This window comes from Abramis brama (genome assembly GCF_963993115.1).
Source record: "Abramis brama genome assembly, chromosome: 17".
Taxonomy (NCBI): Eukaryota; Metazoa; Chordata; class Actinopteri; order Cypriniformes; family Leuciscidae; genus Abramis; species Abramis brama.
The window spans coordinates 24,179,997-24,204,321 of NC_139979.1; the positions used below are offsets into that span (position 1 = coordinate 24,179,997).

Below are 24,325 nucleotides of genomic sequence, written 5' to 3' on the forward strand. Positions count from 1 at the left end.
AGATTGAAAGAACACATATTGAAGGAGTAAACTAGCCCAAAATCTCAAAACTGACCACTGCATGAAAAATCGATGTTTTTGCCTGCCGTGTCTCGCCTTAAATGAGATTATGAGAGTGTTTTAAATATTATTTGAATATACAAATAAGGAATGTTGAAAAGAATGATACTTTGAAACTAAACCGCCAGTAGGAGGCGGCAGGCGACCGTCTTAATGAGCGAGTCATTGAGTCATTCACTCAAACGGCTGATTTATTCAAAATTTGACTGCAGTTTATGACTGGGTAATTGAATCTTTGACTCAACCGATTCGTTCAAAACGCTGTATCATTTAGTAATGAAACACGGCTGAGTGTTCCTGTGAGATGCGCGATGGTTCTGCTGTGATCTTTGTTTGGAACTATTTTCACTGCTGAAACAGAACAAAAACAGTCATTGCGTCTAAAATGTAAGGGACTTAATTTTAACTATTTGTTTATTGAACTTATAAAATCAGTGTCTCGGTTTCAATCGTGATGGTATTCAGGAAAACAGCACTCTGGTCATGTGAGGTTTCTTAACTGTATAATGTTATAAATAACTGTGCGAGCCTCAACAGCGCAACTCTGTTACCGTCAGTAGCCTACATTAGGTATATATTATTATCAACTATAGGCTATCAATCGCCACTTACATTAAATGAAATAAAATCAGAATCATCCTTGCATTTTCAGTGATTCCCTCGTTATTTTTTTAAATATATATATATATATATATTTTTTAATCAGGGCATTTGTCCAGTTGGGCAAGTACAATTCTCTTTCACTTGTCCCATTCACGTGTCCCGGACATGCGTTAATGTCGAGCCCTGATATGTTTTCCTTTATTGGTTTTCCCTGAAGAGAATTACGTTGTTGAAAACTAAAGTAAAAGAGTGACGCACATTCATGGCGTTTTACCGTGATGAGAGTTCCGTGTCTTTATTAAACAACACATTATAATGATTTATCTGTCATCCACCCTCGATTACTTGGAATGTTATGTTTTTATTATTTGACCCGCGGATTATGATCAGTGCAGCACTATCGGCAAACTATACGGTTTCAGAATAGACAGGCCGGGAACCCGCAACAGAACCGTCACGGTATCTGAGCATGTGACTGACTGGTCAATCAGAAGTGATTCCGAAGGGTTACCATTAGCTCACCCAAAAATTTTAATTATGTCATTTACACTAAAATGGTATATATATAAAAATACAAGAGCTGTTATGCAGTTATATTTTTCTGACATTGACAGAACATACAGAACAACCCTAACCCTTTTCCAGTTACTAGAGAGTGAGATTTTTCAACCTTGAAAAAAAAAAAAAAAAAAAAAACTTTGGTTGAATGGACTAACTAAACTCGTGATGAATTATTGATGAAGCATGAGTGTAATGGGGGTGCAAATATATGAGCCAATATATTTGGCATTAATGGAGGAATAGCATCCAGTGTGTGGGAGGAAAGAGAAGCTGTGGTGGTTTTAACATAATAGACAAGGTTGGCAGTTTTACACCGTCATTGCTGGTCTCTTTTGCAGGTCAGTGTTTCTTTGTCAGGTTTTATTGAACAGCTCTGCAGTTTTAAACAATTCTTAAAACAAGCCCTATTTTATAGATATTTGATAGTATACCAAACTGGTTTAACAGGTTGATTTCACACAGTAAGATGACGTTTTATGTTATGCATTCAGGAAACAGTGATCTGCTGCCTCCCAATAAAATAATCAAAAATTTACTCCAGAATTTTAAAAGTCAAATCAGTGTAGAAAATATAGGTTTAACAAGTATTAAAAAAAGAAAGAAAAAAATACTTTTTTTGCAGCAAAGTAGCACACTCCCCTAAAGACCTTTGTGTAAAGACCTTTGCCAAACACTTGCTTCTGTTATGCATCAAGACTGTTTTGCCAGCTTAGGAGGGTAAGGCCAGAATCTGTCTTATGTGGTGTGTGAAGTCAGGGCTGTCAGCATCACTTAGTTACCTCTCTCAACAGCGTCTCTTGCTAGCGGTCACCACACTGCTGGTTTCACCCATCCCAGAGTAACAGTGAAAAGGACAACTTTAAACACCACAGCTGAAATCAATTTGAACTTACACTCTTAAACTTCTCATGAACATATTAGGTAACAAAACTTTCTGTTAAAACGATCCAAAAAATTTAAAACATTTCAAACATTTTCAGGGAAAGTTGCCAAAATCATTAACATTTCTTACCACAGACTGTTTCAAAACAGCCCAGTTTAACAAACCAACCCACATCACGCAAGTAAATGCTGCATAACGAATTAAAAAAAATATTGAAACTTAAGTGTTCTAACGCAAAGTATCATGTCTACACAAACTCTATTGTTTGTCCCTCAGATGAAGTCTTTACTGGGACTGCACCATCAAATCGCAATTATGCTGTTGTGATTAATGCAAAAACTACTTGAACACAGACTGTAAAGCTGACTTGTACTGCAGCCAGCCACCAGGGGGTGATCAAAAAGTGCTGGTTTCACTTTTCAGGATGTGCGCTGCACACTTGCTTGAAAATAATAAAACGTATGAATTCCAATAGGGTCCTCACATTTTAATACACTAACTGGCACTTTACATCTACTTCCAATCCATCATTGGTTGATCAGAAGTGATTCAGAAGGGTTAGTTCACCCCAAAATTAAAATTATGTCATTTACTCACACTAAATTTTTCAATGGATGGGCAAAAATTATGAAAGAAAGTTAAAAATATTTTTATCTGTATTATCTTTCTTTCTATATTTGTGTTTTGAAGGTGAACTGAAATCTCATGGATTTGGAACGACATGAGGGGTTAATTCAATTACAGAATTTTTTATTTTTAGGTGAACTAACCCTATAAATTAGTCCATAAGCCATTCAATAACAACCAATACTAATAGGAGAAGTTTAAACTTTAAGTCTGTTTTTCAGATGCATGTTTCACTTCTGTTTGTGGTGGAAGAAAATACACAAGATAATGCTTCTTTGTGATTGTCATGTGTCTACTGGTATGGAAGAAAAGCAGCACGTCTTCATGATGGTACAATAAGCTCTTATCTCAAAAGATTCCTCATAATATAACCCCTTTCCAGTGATGCAGTTACCCATTGCCTTTTCATAAACAGGTAAACATTGTTGACACTAAAGTGTTTGACTAATGCCATCATTACATTTTCCAGAGTTTATTTACAGGGTATCAAAAAAAATACCCTGTACCCGAGTTTAAAAAAAAAAAAAACTAATTTAAGGATTAAGACCTTTTTAAAGGGTTAGTTCACCCAAAAAGGATATTTCTGTCATTAATTACTCACCCTCATGTCTTTCCAAACCCGTAAGAGAAGGTCTTTTTGATTAAATCAGAGAGCTTTGCTTTCCATCCCTCCATTGATAGCTACGCAACTACCACTCTCAAGCCCCAGAATGGTAGAAAAGACATTATTAAAGTAATCCACGTGACTCCTGTGGTTTGACCTCAATTTTATGAAGTGCCGCAAGTGCTTTGTTTGCATAAAAAAAAAAAAAAATATATATATATATATATATATATATAATAATATAAAATTTACCACATTATTTACAAACTATTAATCTGCAACGCGAGTTCACGCAACAATGTCTGCTCTCGCGTATCATATACACATGCATGTTAACCCGTCACATTTCATGGTGTTCTTGTGAACATGCACGTACGAGATAAATATTTTTTAAATAAAGTGGTAAATTAAGTTTTTTTGCGCAAAGCAAGCACTCGCATTGCTTCATAAAATTGAGGTCAAACCACTGGAGTTACATGGATTACTTTGATGATTGTGTTCCAAAGATAAACAACAGTCTTACGGGTTTGGAATGACATGAGGGTGAGTAAATGACAGAATTAATTTTTGGGAGAACTAACCCCTTAAGTCCTGCACAAATAAAATTAATGCCATGGGGTGGGGTAGAGATATAGTAACATCCAAACCATAAAATGACTGTAAAAACTACAATATAAACAAAAGAAATGTGACGGGTTTGGTCTAGTCTAGTGCACTTTGAGAGATTAAAATTAAAAGCTCCCCAGGCTGGAAACCTGTACATTCTTCTATCCTGCTTCCGTTACAAATCTGCAGGGACCAATCACAAACTGGCTTATCCACCTGGCGCACTATTGGCATGTTTAATCCAATCCAATTCCTTTTAACCTCTCGATGATGTGGAGTGCTTTGTCGTGTCTTCAACCTGAGCCTGAGTCTCCAAAGGGTCCCTGTGCTATGGAAAACATCTTGCCTTATTCCTGTGCCAAAGACGCCTCGTCCAAGTAACTCCAAGGACTACAGACCCGTGGCACTGACTTCTCACATGATGAAGACCCTGGAGAGACTGGTCATGGACCAGCTGCGGCCCATAGTTAAATCTGTACTGGACCCACTCCAGTTTGCCTACCAGCCTCGACTGGGAGTAGAGGATGCCATCATCTTCATGCTCAATCGCATCTACGCCCACCTGGACAAGCCGGATAGCACTGTGAGAGTCATGTTTTTTGACTTCTCCAGTGCTTTCAACACCATTCGGCCGGCCTTGTTGGGTGAGAAGCTGACAGCAATGCAGGTGGATGCCCCCCTCGTGTCCTGGATTGTTGACTACCTGACTGGCAGACCACATTATGTACGCCTTCGACACTGTGTATCAGACATCATGATCAGCAATACCGGGGCCCCGCAAGGGACAGTACTCTCTCCCTTCCTCTTCACAATTTACACTACCGACTTTAACTATCGCACAGAATCTTGCCATCTTCAGAAGTTTTCTGATGATTCTGTGGTGGTTGGCTGTATCAGTAAGGGTGATGAGACTGAGTATAGAGCTATGGTGAGGGACTTTGTTACATGGTGTGATCAGAACCACCTGCAGCTCAACGTGACAAAGACCAAAGAACTTGTCGTGGATCTAAGGAGAACAAATATACCAGTGACCCCTGTATCAATCTGGGGGGTCCCTGTCGACATTGTGGAGGATTATAAATACCTGGGAGTGCACATAGACAATAAACTGAACTGGGCCAAGAACACTCAAGCACTTTACAAGAAGGGCCAAAGCCATCTCTATTTTTTGAGGAGGCTAAGGTCCTTTAACATCGACAGGACGATGCTGCGGATGTTTTACGAATCGGTGGTAGCTAGTGCTATCCTATATGCGGTCGCATGCTGGGGTAGCAGACTGAGGGTGGCAGATGCAAATAAACTGAATAAATTGATCCGTAAAGCTGGTAATGTGGTGGGGGTTGAGCTTGACTCCTTAACAGTGGTGTCAGAGAGGAGGATGCTGTCCAAACTGAATGTCATGGATAATGTCTCCCATCCACTCTATGATCTGCTACTTAAACACAGGAGCACTTTTAGTGCAAGACTTATTCTTCCAAAATGTACCACTGAGCGCCACAGGAAGTCATTTCTGCCAGTGGCCATTAGGCTTTATAATTCTTCCCTCTGAGTGTCTGGCATAGGAACCATTAGTTAGTTTTAAATTTTAAATATTTTGGTTGCTGTGCAACATTATTTGTTTAATTTGACCGGTTTTAAAATTAATGTGTAATACTTTCGTTGTTATGTGTTCCCTTGTTCATTGGAACATTAGATTGAATGAATATGTTCATTATTACATATCCAAATAGTGTAAATGCCTTTACAATATTTATTGTTGTTTATTATACATGTGGGCAACTGTGCAATTGTGACAAAGAATTTCCCCTTGGGGATTAATAAAGTATTACTGAACTGAACTGATGATTCTCAATGGCTTCTTTAGTTTAGCAAACAAATCGCTCGAGTGGTTGTAAATACCACTCACTTTTATGGGGTTTTTTGCACAACCTGCAAAAATAATAATAATAATAATAATAATAATAATAATAATAATAATTATTATTATTATTATTATTTGCTCGATGCCATTGCTGCTTCTGCAAACTGCTGATCTATGCTACAAACCAACACGTTTGTTGACGCATTTCCTGCCTGGAGTTTTCGCTGCAAAGTACGTCACCCAGGTCGTTGGTCTGATTGGTTGAAGGACTATCCAATTGCGTACGGAGTCATTTGCAGGGATGCAAACATGTATGGTCAAAAAAGAGAGAGGTTATCGAAGCCCTCGCCCCGTGGCAAATATCCAGATACTTACATAATTGTGATGAATTTAATCCTTTTTAAGTTATTATTTTGCAGTGTAAGATTACAGTTAACACCTTTAAATATTACATAAATGTATTATGTATTTTTATTAAACTTAATGAGTGTATAAATCAGCAGCAAAAAGTAATTCTTGAAAAAATCTGCACAGTAATTTTATAAAATCTAAACATTAATAAAAACAAATTACTATTAGTACTCATAAAATTCAATCAGGCAATCATACATTTCACAATTTTATATTTATATATTAATGTCAAGAATTCAGAAGTGTATATATTTGTATAGCCTACACTACACAGAAATAATATACAATTAAATTATGCTTATTTTAAAATGTATTGAGCAGGCTAGGTATAAAAAAATATAGGCTTTTAATAATCTTTCAGTGCGCAAAACCATGATAATATGAAACGCTTCAAAACAGAGCGCACAAAGCGCGTATGCGCATCGCGGGTGCAGAATGATGTGCTCAAAGCAACATGGAGTCACAGTGTTCAGCGCTGCACAAGTGCGCATTTAAAAGTTCACGGCACAAAGCGAAGAAATGTCGAGCGCACAAATCCTAGTGTATATCTGTCCAACAGTTTATTGATCATTTGTTTCACAGTTTTAAATTCCAGTTATTGTGCGTTTGATGCCGATTCATAGTCCTTGCGATGTGTGTGATCTAACAAGCACACGGTAGCGAGTCGTTTAAAAACAGCAACAAAGTAAAGTCATTTTATGCAAAACCACAGCCTTTTAACTACAGATCATGCATTATAATGTGAATGAGGAGGAGGGAAAACGAGTTTCCGTATACTTTAATGATGTAAATAGACTTCTGTCCCTCACATTAAGCTAAGGAATGACTTCAGATGACTTTGTCACCCAAACTGACGTGAAAAAAGCGGGAGGCGCCGAAAAGCGCGCTGTTTGCATCCCTGCATTTGAACTATGCCCGTTGATCACGCCTCTTGTGCAGTAGAAAATACAGAGCAGACTCCCCAGACTAATGTTCAATCTTAAAAGATTGAGCTTGGTCTGGTGATAGCCAGACTAGCTCCAACCCATATTCAGTGAGCAAATTGAACAAAGAAAGTCTGTGCATTGAACTTTAAAGGGGACTGAAACCTCTTTAGTTGTGATAGTGTCTCAGTCTACAATACACTACATAATATTTAATATTAATCCTATGACAGTAACAGCCATATATTGTAAAACAAAAAAATAAATGCACTGAAAAATAAATAAAACGTTTTTTTTTTTTTTTTTTTTTTTCAGTTTATAAATAAAAGAAAAATAAATCAATTTCATAATTAGTTTTGTCCTAATTACTATACTTGAAAGAGATGAACACTTGAGCTTTTATTTTGACAAAAACTGCAGTCAAGCTTTTAACTTGGCGGAAAACATGTTTAAAAACCCGTCTCATTACAAATCTAGCGAAATGTGGAAATTGTCAACTATGCATATGTGAAAATATGCATAACTGGTGCCCGCTACGTTCCCAAATGCACGCTAAACTCAGCACATGCACAGATGGATTTGATAAAGACACAAAGCCTTATGGAGCTTTCGAATTTAGTTTTGTTTGACAGCAATGCCGCAAAACATGACATTAAAGACCTTTATGTTATTATGAGAAGTTTAAATATATTTTCGGGCCGCCACAGTCTAGCTAATGAATGGGAAGCACGGAAATCTATTTGTGGCGGTCAATGTTGATATTGTGGAGGGCCGCCACAAATAAATCAATGTATGGGAAACACTGACTCACATTAAACCATATCTCAATTCCTATTTTTCTTTGCGCAAATTTAAGACCTCTTTAAATGATCATTTAGAATTTTCTTACACCATTTAAGATATGTAAAACTTTGTATGGCCTTGTATTTAATCACAGAGGTCAAACATTCTCAATGTTGAATGAAAAAAGTGTCAGTGCTGAAAGCGTTCCACCACACATTATCCAAAGACATCAAACCCAGGTTTTGCCAATAGTCAACACCATGTGCTGCAGTGAATGGTTTCAGTGTGTAGGCAGTGCTCTGGTGGCATGCGCCTGCTGACAGTTTGTGCTTAGGCTGAGTGATCTGTTATTGACTTCCTTTCAGCAGACCACCTGGAGAATAATGACATTTACAGACATCATTATTCAAGCAATGACGGCATCAGCTCAGCCTTTGATAAAACATTATCGACGAATGGCTGTCTGTATGCCTCCCACAGAGCTATTCTGCAGTTTCACTCGATTCATTGTTTTCTGTTTTAGATGAGCAGAAGAGTGCTTTCTTATACACAGTTGGTGCAAGATGACATTTGAATGTGAGAATGGGGATGTGGCTGCGAGCTTAATTCATGTCAACATCCTTTTTCTCAAACATATACCCTGATTATTGTGTAATAACGGAGATGACTGGACCAATGGAAACTGTATGCCTATCAACGACTAATAACCATCTCCTAACCAGGCACGACACAGCCAGATTCCAGCGATTAGTAATATTTCTGTCCACACACAAAAAAAAAAAAAAAAAAAAACTACAAATTGAAAATGAGCCATGACGCAAACACAGCTGAGCAGAACGGTTCTCTCACACTTAAAACGCACTGCAGCTGTAAAGCACACATTTTCCTGACTTCACCATTCTCTTTCTAGTAGCCACCAATGATTTAGAAGTATTAAAAGGTATGAGGTTTTTAAGTCAGCAGCTGTTAGCAAAATGATAACTTTTGGTTTGACAGCTCAACATCGAGTAAGAATCAGTCACACAAATGCAGGTTACCATCACTGAGACCTGAGTTCATGACACATCAATCCAGAGTCTCATTTAAGCCCAGTAAACATTTGTGGTCACAGACATAGATGAAGTAAAACAACATGCAAAAATTAATCTGCAAATTTTTCCACAAACAAAATATCAGGTTACCACAGGTTATTGTCATGCCTATTAAACCTGACCCACATACAAATGAACAGGTGTTCGTCGTCAATGTTTCTACAAATTTGAGGTGAACAAAAATAGACTCTATTTCTGTTTGATTCATTCTTTATGATGGTACTTTGCATGGTTGCATTTAGCCCATATTTAAATAAAAGTCTCAATATTAATGCAATTTTTTGTTATGCTAATGTCAAGACTTATAATAAACAACTAAAACAAGTATTAAATTATTTTTGAATGTCATATTAAATATTAACTAGAAAAGTATTAATTATTACATATTAATTCTAGAGTACTTCATACAAGCTCTTCATGAAGTTCTTCCAACCATATAAAGCAAAGAGAGTGCATCTAGCACTAGTCTGGGCATCAGTGCAATTCTGGGATTCAGCCAACAGCAGACAATGAAGAACTCCTGACAATAAAGTACCCGCTGCAATAAAAGGTGTTGCTTTTTCAGTTTGAAATAACCCAAGGCTTTTCCACTGAGCCAAGTCTTTTAAACATGGACAGAAAAACAATGTTTCACTGCCTCATTGAAACCACCTTTTGAACCAACCCACTAGGCAGATAGTGTTGTGTGGGCTAAATCAGCAACGCAATAACACGACCACTGGGTTAAATGAGATCAGCTATGGAAAAAAGATTGGGTTTAAGATTATTTATAGAACGCTGCAAGCTGTTTCTCATCTTAGATTACAAAATTTTACTTAAGCTAAATACCTCTAATAGACAACAATTTTCACTGCGGTTTTACCACAAGCAACATGTCAGCAACACAAAAAAGACATTTATCAAGTCAAGAATGATTTTTGAATTACGAAACACTAGCCTTTTTTGTGGAGACATATTATTTCCCACTGCATTTGTTGATGATATTCAACATTGCAAAAACAAACATAAATGTTACAATATACAGTATCTTATTATAATGATGGTAGTTTTACACATGGATTTTGTTTGGATTTTCAGACTTTGCCTTCCACCATGTTTCTCCAGTTCAGCATGCATTTCCATAACATCTCATTTGAGAATGAATTTACCCATGAAGTTACTTTACCTACTGATTACACAGTAGTGTAATGCAATTTGAGCTTTATTTTTTCAAAGATAACCGATTAAGTTATCACAGATATGGTTAACCCTGGTATAATTTTACACTTGTCATGTTGCTATTTACATCTTTTTACCCTGCCAAACTGTTTTTGAGGGCCTCTTTACATAACACTTTTAGGGAAAAGAAGAAAGTTCACACAGTTTTACCAACATGCTAAATAAGAGACTCAGTGAGTTTCATTGATTATAGCGGAACTTTGTGAGATCGTGTTGAACTGAGATGAGTGACAGCTTGTTAGGTATTTTAAAGAGAGCGCTCTTTGCGGACTTTCTAGGCAATATATAATCCATTTAGAATTTGCATAAAACGTGTTTTGTTGCATTAGTTAGGCAATGGTTATTTATTATTCAAATTGGCTACCCTGCCAAATCACACATACAATATGCTTGCTTTTCTGTTCAAATTATAGTGGTTTGTGAACATCTTCACCACTTCATTAACAAATCATTTATCGGGAGCATTTATCCGGGGATGTGTAGGTTGTTGCTAGGCGACATGTAACTTGAAACTATTTTGTGACTTTCTATTTAAATGTGTTTTTAAAAAGGAAATGCATCTCCTTAGACTTACCCTGGAGTTGGTTCACCCTCCACCTATGTGTATAGGTACGAAACAGCTTCACAAACAGTCTTTTCAACCACACTTGTTACTTCTGTCTTACAATAATTCAAGTTATCACAGAAGTACTGGGATAAAAGTTTATAGTTCGGATAAACACTGATGCCTACGGTAGGGCTGCACGATTAATCACAATAAAACCGCACGCGATTTGGCAAAGGCTGCGATTATTTTATGCGCAGCTTGTCAGTGGAGTGCGGCTGATTGGTAGTAAATACTGCCCCATTTGAACGCCAGAGGGCGCTCTCATGCAAACACGATAAATATGCCCTGCCGCAGAAGTACAATAATGCGCATCATTCCAGGAAATCCCTATCGCTGTAGCTGAATAAACAGAAAATTGATTAAATCAGACGCTTTGATTAAACATGACTTATAAATACACGACTGCCTTATTCTGTGTAGAAGGCACATCATCTCACAGAAGGATGCTCAACTGTTGTTATGAAGTGAGTTCGGTGTAAATGCATGTTATTAAATGTTGTCTGTTGTTGGACAAGAGGTTCATAAATGCTTCTCATGTTTTGGAAAGATGTTTGACGCGTGTTGTTTTTTCAAATGCACGTTATAAGTGACTCAAACTCACAGTGCTTTCAGATGGAGCAGCGTTTACAGAGCCGTATACATCAATGACAAACTGCGCATAAAAAAAAAAAATATATATATATATCTATCAGCCTTTGCGATTTTAAAATCGTGATAAGTCATCTCGATTTAAGTGTGATTACAAGTAAATTGCGATTAATCGTTCAGCCCTAGCCTACGGTAACAATCAAAATAGAGCACACTCCCTTTTGAAAGCAACTTGGAGCTTCAAACAATGATTGTATTGAATACATTATTACACCAGTAGGTGGCAACAAGTGACTTAAAAAATTGTAGCCTATTTGTCATTGAATCATTCATTCACGAGGTTCATTAAAAAAATGGTGATTCATAAAGTAGCCTCAAGAAACACATGAAGTCTTTATGAGTGAGTCATAGAAACATTCATTCAAACCAAATTTTTTTTCATTCATTCTAATTAAACCCTTTTAAATAGACTGCAGCAATTAATATTTTGTCAGAACCTCTAGTAAATTGCGTTATTTTATTTAGTTGTCTGTTCGTGGGAGAACTGTGATCTCCATTTGAAACAAAAAAAAATTGTGATTCTCAATTGACCGTTCGCAAAGACCCAAGTCACGCCGCTCTCACGCAGTGAAAAAATCACTGACAACGCGCTGACAGACAGGATAGACTAGGTTACTTTTGATATGAAAGTCTCAACTTTAGTCATTTTTTAAAGAAATTTAAACAATAAATACCATTTTGTGTCTCTTTAATGTGTCTGCCAGATCGCTGTAGAGCCTCAGTTAAAGCTGCTCGTGAACTGATCATCTCTTCAATCTAATTAATTTATAGCATCAAATAAACGAATGAACATAAGAATGTTGTTATAACCGCGGAAAGACATCAGTACACTCAGTTTTTAAAGTTCAAATCCTCCAACGTTAATCTATAAACTCTCGTGACTGCTTTGTCGGATAAAATGAGCAGTTTCAGTGGATAATGATTGGTCAGATCGCCTGTCAATCAAACTCCTTGGGAAGGGTCAATTCATCCAGAATCATGTAGCTTTAACCAACAGGATGGCTTTTATGTTAATAGTATGGAAAAGGTCCTCCAAACAACATATTCTGAGACTCTAATACAGGGTTTTGGGAAAAAGAAGAATGTAAACCAGAGGACAGCCTTGCAGCCAGTGAAAATACAGCAGACGTGAGACTTCAAGCTCTGCAGGCAATTCATGATCACGGATATGAGAGCCAGTAGGTGTAATCATTCAGGCATAGCATGATTTGGGCAGCGACACTACAGTGGTTTTCAGAAGAAAATTCCAGTGAAAGTCAGCTGATCTTCACCGGTTTTGAGAACACACAGTAAGACTCAGTCAGGAATGGTCAGTTATATCCCTCACCATGACAACGAATGTCTGTCAGCCTAAATTTGTTTGGATGGTACTGAGTTCTTAGTGTTGACAAGAAAATTCTCATTATATTAAATGAATACTGCTACACAGGACGTAAAACTGTAATTTCAGTGCTCTCAATAGACAGTCACCATGCTAGAAATGTACTGATTTGAGTGACACAGGTGGGCTTTTATTTCCGTTCTGTAACTAGGCAACAGCAGCTCGAAGAAGTTATGTTCTTGAAAGAGTCATTAGTCATTATTACTACCTAAAAACAAATGCAACTGATTAAGTAATTCAACAATATAAACCTCAAGGTCACTTCCTTCCTTTTCTGGTTAAAACAAAACTCACCAAATGTTCTGTAACAGATTTACAGAAAGATTAATCGTGAAAGTTATTCATAAAGAAACACAGATCCTCACCAAGTGCCAGAAGAAATCCACAGGCTTGACCAACTGACCAGGCTGCTTTCTTCAGCTGCCGACCAGGGAACTCTTCACCTGAAAGACAACAGAAAAATTCCCATTTGTATTAAACAAGATATCTCAATCAGGGGTTGAATTACAAAAATGAGGGCAAAAAAAATATTTATTGGAAGAATGGGTTGATGATGGTGATAAAAAAAAAGAGGTTATTGTCTTCTGGGTGGGTGCTCTTGTTTCTAAGCAACAGAAACCTTGACTCATCCCCTCATTGTTCTGATGTTGTTCAACAGCTACAAAAAATAAAACAACAGAACCTACAGCTCTGACTGTACATCTGCCATCAATTCTTCATCAGCCCTTTGATGTTTACTGAACCTGGTTTAATAAACACGTCAAACACACAAGCTATGAAATACAATATATTAGGGCTGATTTGATATTAAAATAGGCAGCGTTCGACAGTGCAATCGCTTCACTCGAATGAGACTAAAATAGATGTCCGTGAACTGTAAAATGTTTCTAGCAGCTAGGGCTGCTCCGAATACCATATTTTGAGCTTCGAAGCTTCGGTAGTAATGAACATCGAATATTCGAAGCTTCGGAGAGAGGGGGCTGAACATATTCTTCTCTCTAATAAAGGCAGGATTCTATATGTGTCTGTATGTCCGTTTGCATTTTTATTATTTCGAGAACCGTTCGACTTCACAAGGGAGTGCAGTGTCGCATTTGGTGTAATATATGGACACGCGAGACGCGACACATTCAGAATTAATAAACTTTTAATAAACTACAGAACAGCGCGAGCGGGAAGCGGCACACCTCACACGGGCAGGGCTTATGCTCCGAGAACGGACACTGCACTAGTGCTATAAAACGCACACACACAGGTCTGTTAAATTAAACAATACTTTCAAGGTAGTCTAATATTTTTCTGACTAACAAATTACTGACACAGTAAAGGGTATATTTATTTAAATAAAGAAAAACGAAATTTAAATAAAAAAAAAACGAAATTTAAATAAAGAAAAACGAAATTATGTTAACTTAAAAACAAGATTAATTTAGATTGATAATAACGGGTAAAAAGGCTAATACATTTTGTTTCTATTATTCTATTTTCCACAATGTCAAAAGCAACGCAGCTTAACCCAAAACACAAGCTCAGGCATGCGCGTCGGTTCTATTTCTATCATGCACGCGTTTTCCGCGTGGCTCGAGCCGCGCCTGAGACGTGTGTCTCACGCAGGCAGTGTGCAAACTCCAACCTGTTAACATGGGAGCCGAAATAAAAACGGACACGCCACGCAGCCAGTGTGTCGCCGGCCTTATTCAAGCGCGAATGAGAACCGTTTCGCGGGGGATCCCAGGTGTCAATAAAAAAAACGGATATTCGAATGTCAAATTTTCAAATCGAATACCAACCCACCGAACGAATATTCGGATATTCGGGTCCAGCCCTACTAGCAGCATATGTGCAAAAGTCCCCACAGGCTTAAAAAAAATTGCCTCATGAAATTTAAGGTCTTAAAGTTAAATGTTTTAAAACGCATCTTAATTGTCATTTTATGATGATTTAAATTTGGGAATGGAAAACCAGGAATTGTGCAGCCTAATGTCTTACAGGGTTGCAGCACACTTTTTAAAGTCAAATTTAAGGCTTTTTAAGACTTGAAGAAATACTGTACATTAGGGGTGTGCAATATTGACACAAAAATTATATTATTAAGCCTTAAAGTTCTGCATAATTAAGGGCGTGGCCACTTGAGTGACAGGTGGATTGCCGCTGCTGTCACTACTAGCCGTTTGTCCGCTGTCTGTTAGCAGTGACGTCACCTCAGCTAACCCCGCCTCTTTGCCAGTTTTCGGTTATCCGGAAGTGACGCGCTGCCAAGATGGCCAAGGCCGGCTCCGTCAACTTTTGGGCTTCAAAAATGATCTTCACAAACCTGATGTCACAAACACTACATCCATATTTTTTTACAGTCTATGGTTTGGACCCAGGATACTCACATGATACTTATCGATACTCACATGAATATCACAATATTATGTTTGGCGATACTGTATCGATTCTCCACAAAAAAAAAAATCAATGTTTATATATTTGTTTAGATCAAAGATTCGTAGCAGTGGTTTCATGTTCGGTTTAAACCCCGACCGATAGATGGCAGTGTTATCTCTGAAGCGCTTTTTCGCCCATTCAGCGGAAACTCCACCCTGCAGCCGATTCTTAAGATTTTATTGGTCATGTCAATCACAGTACTGATCGCCTACACAAACACTGATGCCTAAACCTACACATCACTACAACCTTAACCAATGAAATTAGCTGCAGGGCGGGGGGTTCTGGTGAAGTGATTTGGGAAAAAAAAAAAGGATAACAAGACAAAAGATTTAAACCATCTCCCGCCACAGTGGAAGTCATTTTGGCTCTCACTGTAAATAATTTTCATGCTCTCCTAAATCTAAACTTAAGAGAGCATGTGCACCTTGGGAAAAAACTAAGCCCTGTCAATTCATAAGGCCACATATTTACATGTCCTTGACCACAATCTGCACTGTCACGCATGCCAACCTGCTTGTGTCGGGTGGCTACCCATAGTGCTGCTGAGGTGCATGCCTGCGAGGCTGACACCTCCACAACATGTTATGCATGTTCTAAGTGCCTCTTCTTCATGCAAAGTGACAGCAGAATGATCAGCCGCCTTTGGAAAATGATATGCTTAAGTGAAATTGGCCAACAGATAGCACAGACGTGCGCGTGTTTGTATGGGGGGGGTTGGATTTGGCATGGGAACACACGGTTGTAAGTGTTATCACTTGGCTTGCATCAGTGGCTCTAATTTCCATCTGGTCTGCATTAGAGGGAGAATGCGGGAGGAGGCAGATCTGGGCTCCTCAACCGCAGTCATGAAAGTACACGGACCAAAGGACTTCATCTTTTTTGGGAAAAGTAATGGGCATGGATGGATGGACTCTTCAAACATGGCTAGAAAAGAAGCATGTGCATTAAAAGAAATGTTAAAAAAAAAAATATATAGCTATTTCAAGAGGATTTCTTCAGCATCACAATGAATCTAACAAATATTTCGCATAAAAAGGTTTGTTCACCCAAAAATGAAAATTCTGTCAGTAATTACTCACCCTCATGTTTTCCAACCCCATAAGACTTTCGTTCATCTTCGAAACATAAATTAAGATATTTTTGATGAAATCTGAGAGCTGGCGCACTCCTTCATAGGCTGCAAGCAAGGTAATTGCATCTGCCAGTCCAGAAAAGTTAGTAAAGACATTGGTAAAATAGTCCAAGTGACTACAGTGGCTCAACCTGAAGTTTATCAAGTGACGAGAATACTTTTTGTGCACAAAAACAAAACACACATAGTGTAACAGCGCAGCACTTCTGGGTTGTACGTCAGAACGTAGTGCGCCTACGTTCTGACGTACAACCCAGAAGCGCTGCGCTGTTACACTACGTTGAATTAAGTCGTTATTTTTCTTACTAACTTTTCTGGGCTGGCAGATATCAATCACCTAGCAGCCTATGGAGGAGTGAGCCACAGATTTAATCAAAAATATCTTAATTTGTGTTCCGAAGATGAACTAAAGTCTTACGGGGTTGGAACCACATGAGGGTGAGTAATTACTGACAGAATTTTCATTTTTGGGTGAACGAACCCTTTAAATATGATCACATTATGTGATCATAGAAGCAAGAAGCAAGCACAGCAAGAAGGTCCCGGGTTCGAGTCCCTGCTGAGCCAGGAGGCCGTTCTTGTGGAGTTTGCATGCTCTCCCCTGTGTCTGCATGGGTTTCCACCACTATCTAAAAACATGTAGTATAGGTGAATTGTAATGTAATGGGGAGGATTGTGGGAAGACCTGGCAACCTACCCGGAAAAAAATAATAATTTCTAAGAAAATTCATGGACAGTCTCTCGCGTGTGGCAAGAGATGGCCATAGAGTCACCAAGAGTCCGATACGACTGAAATAGTAATAGTTTTCATAATCAAAACTGCTTTAGGTCAGCATCCTTGGCAATCTCACACCAAGACAAAAACATTGACTCTACAATGTCAATCCTCACTCGTTCTGGAGGATGGCAGTGTCCAGCATGACATCCACTTGAGATCTGGAAGTCCTCAATGATAAAGAAATCCAACACGCAATCATGAGAACCTTAACTCATAACGTTTCAACAGCTACAACAAGCATATTGAAATAAGGAAACACCAGAGCTCGTGTACTGTAAAGATAACATGCGTCATCAAAACACCGAGGGACCATCTGTTTATGTTAATGTCTAACGGTGACACATTACGACAAAAATGTCTTTAGAGGCCAGACAAAATATTTTGACACAAGCTGGAAGAGTAGTTTAACTTAGTGTAACGAGTCCTCCCCTTTTGTTTAGTGTCAAGGAACCTTAATTAAACAAAATTAGTTTTGAGGAGACTTCCTACTATCAAGCTAACTGGCTAAAAGCACACGTTGTATCAGCGCACGAATTGTGTTACAAAATACACACGACGTTATCGGTTATTAATGTCAAAAAACTCTTGAGCTGCTTTTATGTTGTTCATCATAGGCGACGAACAGAGTGATGAGTTGAACAACAAAAACACAGAGCTCAAAGAAATGACGACAAACGTCGGCAAACTTGAAGAAAAGTTTAGGAAAAGAAGAAATAATACACTCACGGTAACAAACTTTCTGCAGACGACTGGAGGAAGCCTAGAACCTAAAGCAGCTGTATGGTCCAATGCGACAACAGAGAACTGAGGAGAAAATAAACCGAAAACGGTTTTGCACTCGCGCCGTTTGGGGAATGTGGCACGATTAATGTTTGATGACGTCATCCGCGCGGCACGCCTTCCTCATCAACTAGCGTGAGGATTTTATTCTTATACATTATTGATATCGTTTTTGTTGTATAAATTAGGGAATCTGGGTGCATCTTCACCGACCTTTTGTTTTTTAAATAGGCTACGATTTTAGATTTCCCATAACAGTCTTATTAAGTCATTAAATCCACGTGTTGGATTTTTACTTTTTATATTGATTTATTTTATTTGTTAGGATAATATTATATACGATAATCAGAATTAAATATGCAGTTTGTAATACGAAACCGTCTGATTTTACCTCATGCATGTTTCGTATAATTATGTATTTTACCCAAATGACAAGAATCAAACGTCATGGGGAAAATATTCTTAAATCTATGAATTTACTGACATCTAGTGGTGAGTGTTACAGTAACATTTATAAAACACTGACCGCCGTGTAGTTTACTACATTTTCATACATTTTTTTAAGAGAAACTTCTGCATATAATAGTTATATCATAACGAGTAAAAATGTTATTGAACGCAAAATCTGAATTTTATAATATATTTTATTATATACAATTTCAAAATATACGATTGAGTCCTGCAAAGGATCAAGTCAAGGCACACTACCAAATAACAAATATAGTTTATATTTTTATAGTTCTGATATGCTAATACAATTTTAAGAAACAGGTGAGGTACAAAAAGTGTTATGCATAAAAAATTATATTATTTTATAGTGAATTTCATATGTTTCAATGATTCATCACACAGAGCAGTGGCAGAAATTAACCTTCCCATTAAGAGCATTAAGTGAGGGCCAAAGCACAAGGTCTGGGGCCTGCACTATGAAGCCGGCTTAGATGGCTAGCCAGGTATGTTTCATTTTAGTTTGCGCATGAGTTTTAGGCACCATGAAAGTGGTTTGGCTTTTAGCAGTGTTCACTGCCATATACGCTCTAACCTGTCCGGTATGTTCCAGGTAAGAGGTATGTTCCAACTTAGACCAATCAGCTGTGAGCAAAATGACACATGTCTGATGCAATCACTCCACCTGTTTCTACTCCAAATTAAAGGTAAGGTCACTACATAGCAAATGATTTTAAAGACAAAATTGTCTGGCTTTTACTAATGCTTATTTAGAATAAAACTTTTGTATGATTTAGATATTATTTATGTCATTAATATACACTTAATCAATCACACATGTACAATTTTATCTTATCAATTATTATTATGCACAGTTTAAATAAATAAATAAATAAATAAAGGTACTATAAATACACTTTAGAATCAATATAGATAAAGGTATAAAATGACTACATGTGAGCTTAAATGTTCGATTCTCTCTATACCTTTATCAACTGAATAAATTAACTTCACAACTTTTACTTGCACTGATTTTACTTGCACTGAAATGGGAAATGCCCCATTTTATAGACAGCTATTTTCTTCTTGCTGTGTAAATTTGTTTAAATTCTTAATATTTTTCAATCTCGTAATATTCTGCAAAAGAGAGAAGTGAATCGCGCTGCTTCTCTTGCGAGAAATGAATCGCAGTTTCACTCTTTCTCAGCATGTGATTGGCTGTTCGCTACTGATGTCACACCTAAACTCTTAAACTCAGGATCAAAGCCTGAGTTGACAGAGAAAGTTGATGATCAGCATCATGGATGGTACCAACAAAGCCTGGTTGGATTGTTTTGGTTTTGTCAACTTGAAACTAATCCTGTAACCCTGAATTTGTCCAACTACCATCATGGTAAGGGCCCCTAGTCTACAATTTTGGGGTGGAAGCAAAGCCACAAGTTTTCGATGCTGAGATAGCCTATAGATGAATGTAACCACCAAGCAACCACCAACCACCTAGCAACCACCTAGTAACACCATAGCAACCACCAAAAATACCTTAGCAACTGCCCTAAACACCCTAGCAACCATCTAGAAACCCTCTAGTAACCACCCAAAATACCCTAGCAACCATTTAGAGCACCTATAGCAACACGTTCCATAGACTTCCATTGAAAGAGATAAAAGGGTTATCTCCGGATTCAATTGTCATGGAAACATGAGGGTGGTCTCGTTTGACTCAGGGTAGCAAACAGCCAATCATGAAACACCTCAATACTTCCTAGCCCCTCCCTAGCAACCATTGTCGAGCACCTTAGCAACCAAAATCCATAGAGGAATATCTTCCATTCTGATTGTCACAGAGGCATGGGAGTTGGTTAATATCATTCATACTGACAAGCAGCCTTTGGAGTTTCATGATTGGCAGCTGCCAAGCCACTCCCTAGCAACCAGAGTACCCTAGCAACCATTTTAACCATTTTAATAACCATTTATTGCGTGTGTAACGGAGGCCAGTTAGTGAGTCTCCTTAATTGCCGACTGGTAGTAAATCCTGTGTTTAGCGTCATTGTTAGTGCACTCGCCTCGCAAGCAGGGGATCAATGTTGGAGACCGACTTGGAGCAAGGCGGGGATTGGATTGGTGTGTGAGTTTTGGAAGCAGAGCAATGAAGAGAGGGGTGTGTTTGTTTCAAGTATAGGGCTGCGTTCCAGTCCAAAATTGTCATGCCCTTCACTCGCTTACTTCCCTCTGTCTCGTTCACTCGGATTTACGTCATTGCTTACGTTGCATGAGTGCCCACTACTGGCAGAACCTTTGCAATAGGCCCTGTCCCAAATGGCACCCTAAGCACTCGTGGTCTTCCTATGAGTCCACACTTTCGTGACGTAATGCCGCTTTGACTGTCGGGAAGAAGTCTGCTGTGGAGCCCGCATCAGTGTGGGCTCGGCAAAAGTGCGCATCGAGGGCGCATATCGACCGCAGAGGGGGCGCTCGCGAGCACCCTTCTCAACTCAACTCAACTTTTATTTATAAAGCACTTTCAAAACCATTAAAATGGACCAAAGTGCTGTCCATAAGTAGCCTAGTAAATAACTCTAAAATACATAGAAACATAAAATTACATTAAAACATGACACCAACAGAATCAAACAACAAATCACTCACAGTTCTCAGACCTAATCAAACGTCAAAAGCTTGATAAAATAAATAAGTCTTCAATTCCTTTTTAAAAATATCCATGCCTGACGAGGATTTTAAAGATAATGGCAACACATTCCAAAGTGCAGGAGCCGCAACAGAAAAAGCGCGATCTCCACTACGCCTCAAGAGAGACCGCGGGACGGTTAGAGCGAAGGTGATGTTGAGACCGATAAGGGATTAACATGTCCTTTATATACTCAGGAGCTTGATCATGTAGTGCTTTAAAAACGAACATTAACACCTTATATTGTATTCCGTATCTAACAGTTAGCCAGTGAAGGGATATCAATAAAGGTGTTATGTGATCCCGTTTTCTGGTATTTGTTAAGAATCTCGCTGCAGCATTTTGGACACGCTGAAGACGACTAACCAGTGATTCACTTATGCCTAGATAAAGAGCATTACAATAGTCTAACCGGGTTGAAACAAAGGCATGCAAAACAATCTCCAGACACTAAGTGTCCAGACACAACAGGAACTGAACATAATGAAAATTAAACCAAAACAGTGCATAACAGTTATGGTGTTCCTACCTCACAATAAATAAAAGCTGGCCTTCATAAATGCTTCAAAATGTCAGTTTTATTTAAATTATTTTTATTATCCCCCCCCCCCCACATATTTAAATTCAGGCAAATTTCAATTTCGAATCACTTAAAGTACAGATTCCAGACTTAATGCTTCCCTATTTAGACTGAAAACGTGTAAATTGTAATTTTCCTTCAACTTTTAACACTATTAAGTTCCTGTCTTGCAAGCACTGGGATTCATGAAATTCATTTAGTTAGTTACATAGCCTACTCTTTTTGTAGATAGATTTAGAATTATTGTAACAGGTAAATGTGCAAATTTAAAGTCTAGAGATGTATTCTCTTATCGCTGTTACGAGTGGGTTATTGACTTTGTCATAGTTTGGTATCATCGTTGTTAAAGAACTGTGTTTTGGTGTATTCTGGTGTGTTTTTCCTAGCTGTGAAATCGCCCCCTTCTCCCCTCATTCACTATTCCTACATTATTGGGCATTGTGTTAGTTCAGTGATTGTTGAGTGTGACTCCAACACTTATTGTATAGTTTAAGTGTGGGTTAACATTTACATGTTTGTTTCTTTGTTTGCCTACTAGCCACCTTAACGGTTGTTTTGTTTCTTTTCTCTTATGGAAGCTGTAGGGAGGTGGATGCCATTTTTGTTGTATCCCGTTTTCCTCCTGTTTTGTGACCAGGTAGGAAGTTAGTTTATATTTCTGTTGTTAATTTATTTTTCTTTGAGCAGTTTAGTTAAAGGTTTTATTTCCAAGGCAGGACTCTTGCTTATTTTGGCCTTGCCTTCTCCTGAAGCTAACACTTCCTATTTAAGTTATTGTTTCTGTTTTACAGGCTGTAACTAAAAATATTTAATATGATCTGGTTGTTTGTGGTGCTGTGGCAGGGCTCTGACTAGTGCACTTTAAATCCTTTAATATTGTTGCATCTGCTTAAACCCCTAGACTCTTGTAGGACATAACAAAATGTAGTTTTAGATTTTCAAAACATTGTTTTTAATGATTACTGCATGGAAGGGACATCATAAACTCTTTATAAAACGAAACCTTTTCCAGTGTTGTGATCAGTCTCTGCACAGAGGCGCTAGAAATCTGCCATCCACTTTTCAACAGTAGATGGAGCTATAACTCTATTCTAACAGTTGAAATCTGCAACAATTTGAGCCTTTTCTGGTTTTATGTGTGGAACTAATCAAAATGGCAAAATTTCTCATTTTAAACCCATATGTCACATCACATCCTTCCGTTTTCCTCTTACAGACTAGATGGATTTGGGACAATATGAATGATATAGGCTCACTAAATAAAAATTGGGCAAGAGAAGTTAAATAACCGTTTCTACACCCTAATGATCGGAGATGCACTTCAGGGAAATAAACAGTTGGATTTGCCTTTTGAAACTGGGCATGTTTAAAGACTAGGCTTACTTTAAAAATTATAATAGAGAATGATTAATCTTAACAATTTTTTTACACACACACACACACACACACACACACAACACACACACACACACACACACACACACACACACACACACACACACACACACACACACACACACACACACACACACACACACTTGTGTGCCACTTAGAAATGACATGCAGAGACATGAGACACATATTGGCAGTGACACTGGTGATAATGGATGAACACACAGAAGCACACATTATCATTGTTGTATATGATCCCACCTCCTATTTCTGCATGGCTGCCAGGCCCGAGGCTGATGCCAGGCGCTGATAGCTGGCAGACTGTCAGTAATTTGTGTTAATTGTGGGAAGTTTCCATTGCTGGCGACCAGTCAGCTGGCACCACTACAGACTGGTTTCCGTGTGGCCCAGAAGCTCATTCATGCTTTCTGCCCATCTTCTTTCACTGCTGATCAATGATCAGTGTCTGTCACTAAAATATCTTAGGTATTAAAAACATTTACCTAAACAGTCTCAGATCAACATGCTGCTCATTTGAAAATCATCTGGATATACTGTATATGTGCAGGCCTGTCATATATTTAAATTTTTTAACTCATAATAAAACGCTAATATTATTATTTTATTAATTGTGTTTCAGATATGCTCATGAGAAAGTAACACATATAGGTAATAGGTGAGACTATTAAATAAGAAAAAAAGATGAATGTAATTTCAAAGGAAAAATATACTCTGAGTCAAAGTTATATTAATGAAATATAAGCTCATTAATTTCTCTTACAAGCGATTCATCTTTTACCGGTAGGTATTTATCATTTTTTAACTAACCACAATTAAGTAATTACACTAATTAAGCTAATTAAGACCAATAATGAAGAGCTGAGAGTCACATGAGCATCTCTCTCTCTCTCTCTCTCCAGACTAACCACATTCCAGAATCATCATAGATGCCCAGAAAAAAAAGAAGAAAAAAAAATCACCAATGCCTCTGGAACAAAAGACGTAAATTGTTAATGCAAGATTTCATCAAAAAATATCAGAGAAGAGACAATCACACAAATGACGGGCACTGCAAACAATAAGCAGAGAATTCTCATAAATGAATTCTAGAAAAAGTGTTGTAATTATTGAAGTTGTATTGTGGCACGTGAAATTGCTAATTATGTCAACAATGTTGCAATAAAATTGGCAAAAGATTTGCGCTTGCTTCTTAACCATTCAGTGTTT

At 37.9% G+C, this 24,325-nt stretch overlaps 1 protein-coding gene and 1 long non-coding RNA gene across 2 annotated transcripts in view; one reads left to right on the forward strand and one right to left on the reverse strand.

Moving 5' to 3' along the window:
• ncalda (neurocalcin delta a) overlaps window positions 1-18,073 on the reverse strand; it is a 48,382-nt gene extending 30,309 nt beyond the window's left edge. The window contains exons 1-2 of the mRNA XM_084088453.1: window positions 17,937-18,073; window positions 13,233-13,310 (exon numbers count right to left, since the gene is read on the reverse strand). The gene's annotated coding sequence lies outside the window, so the exon portion shown is untranslated. The remainder of the gene's footprint in view (window positions 1-13,232; window positions 13,311-17,936) is intronic.
• LOC311066961 lies at window positions 17,759-24,310 on the forward strand. Its single transcript, XR_014603153.1, has 4 exons — window positions 17,759-18,125; window positions 18,843-18,943; window positions 19,051-19,144; window positions 24,019-24,310. It is a non-coding gene; the product is annotated as an uncharacterized lncRNA (long non-coding RNA).
• The last annotated feature ends 15 nt before the right edge of the window (window positions 24,311-24,325 follow it).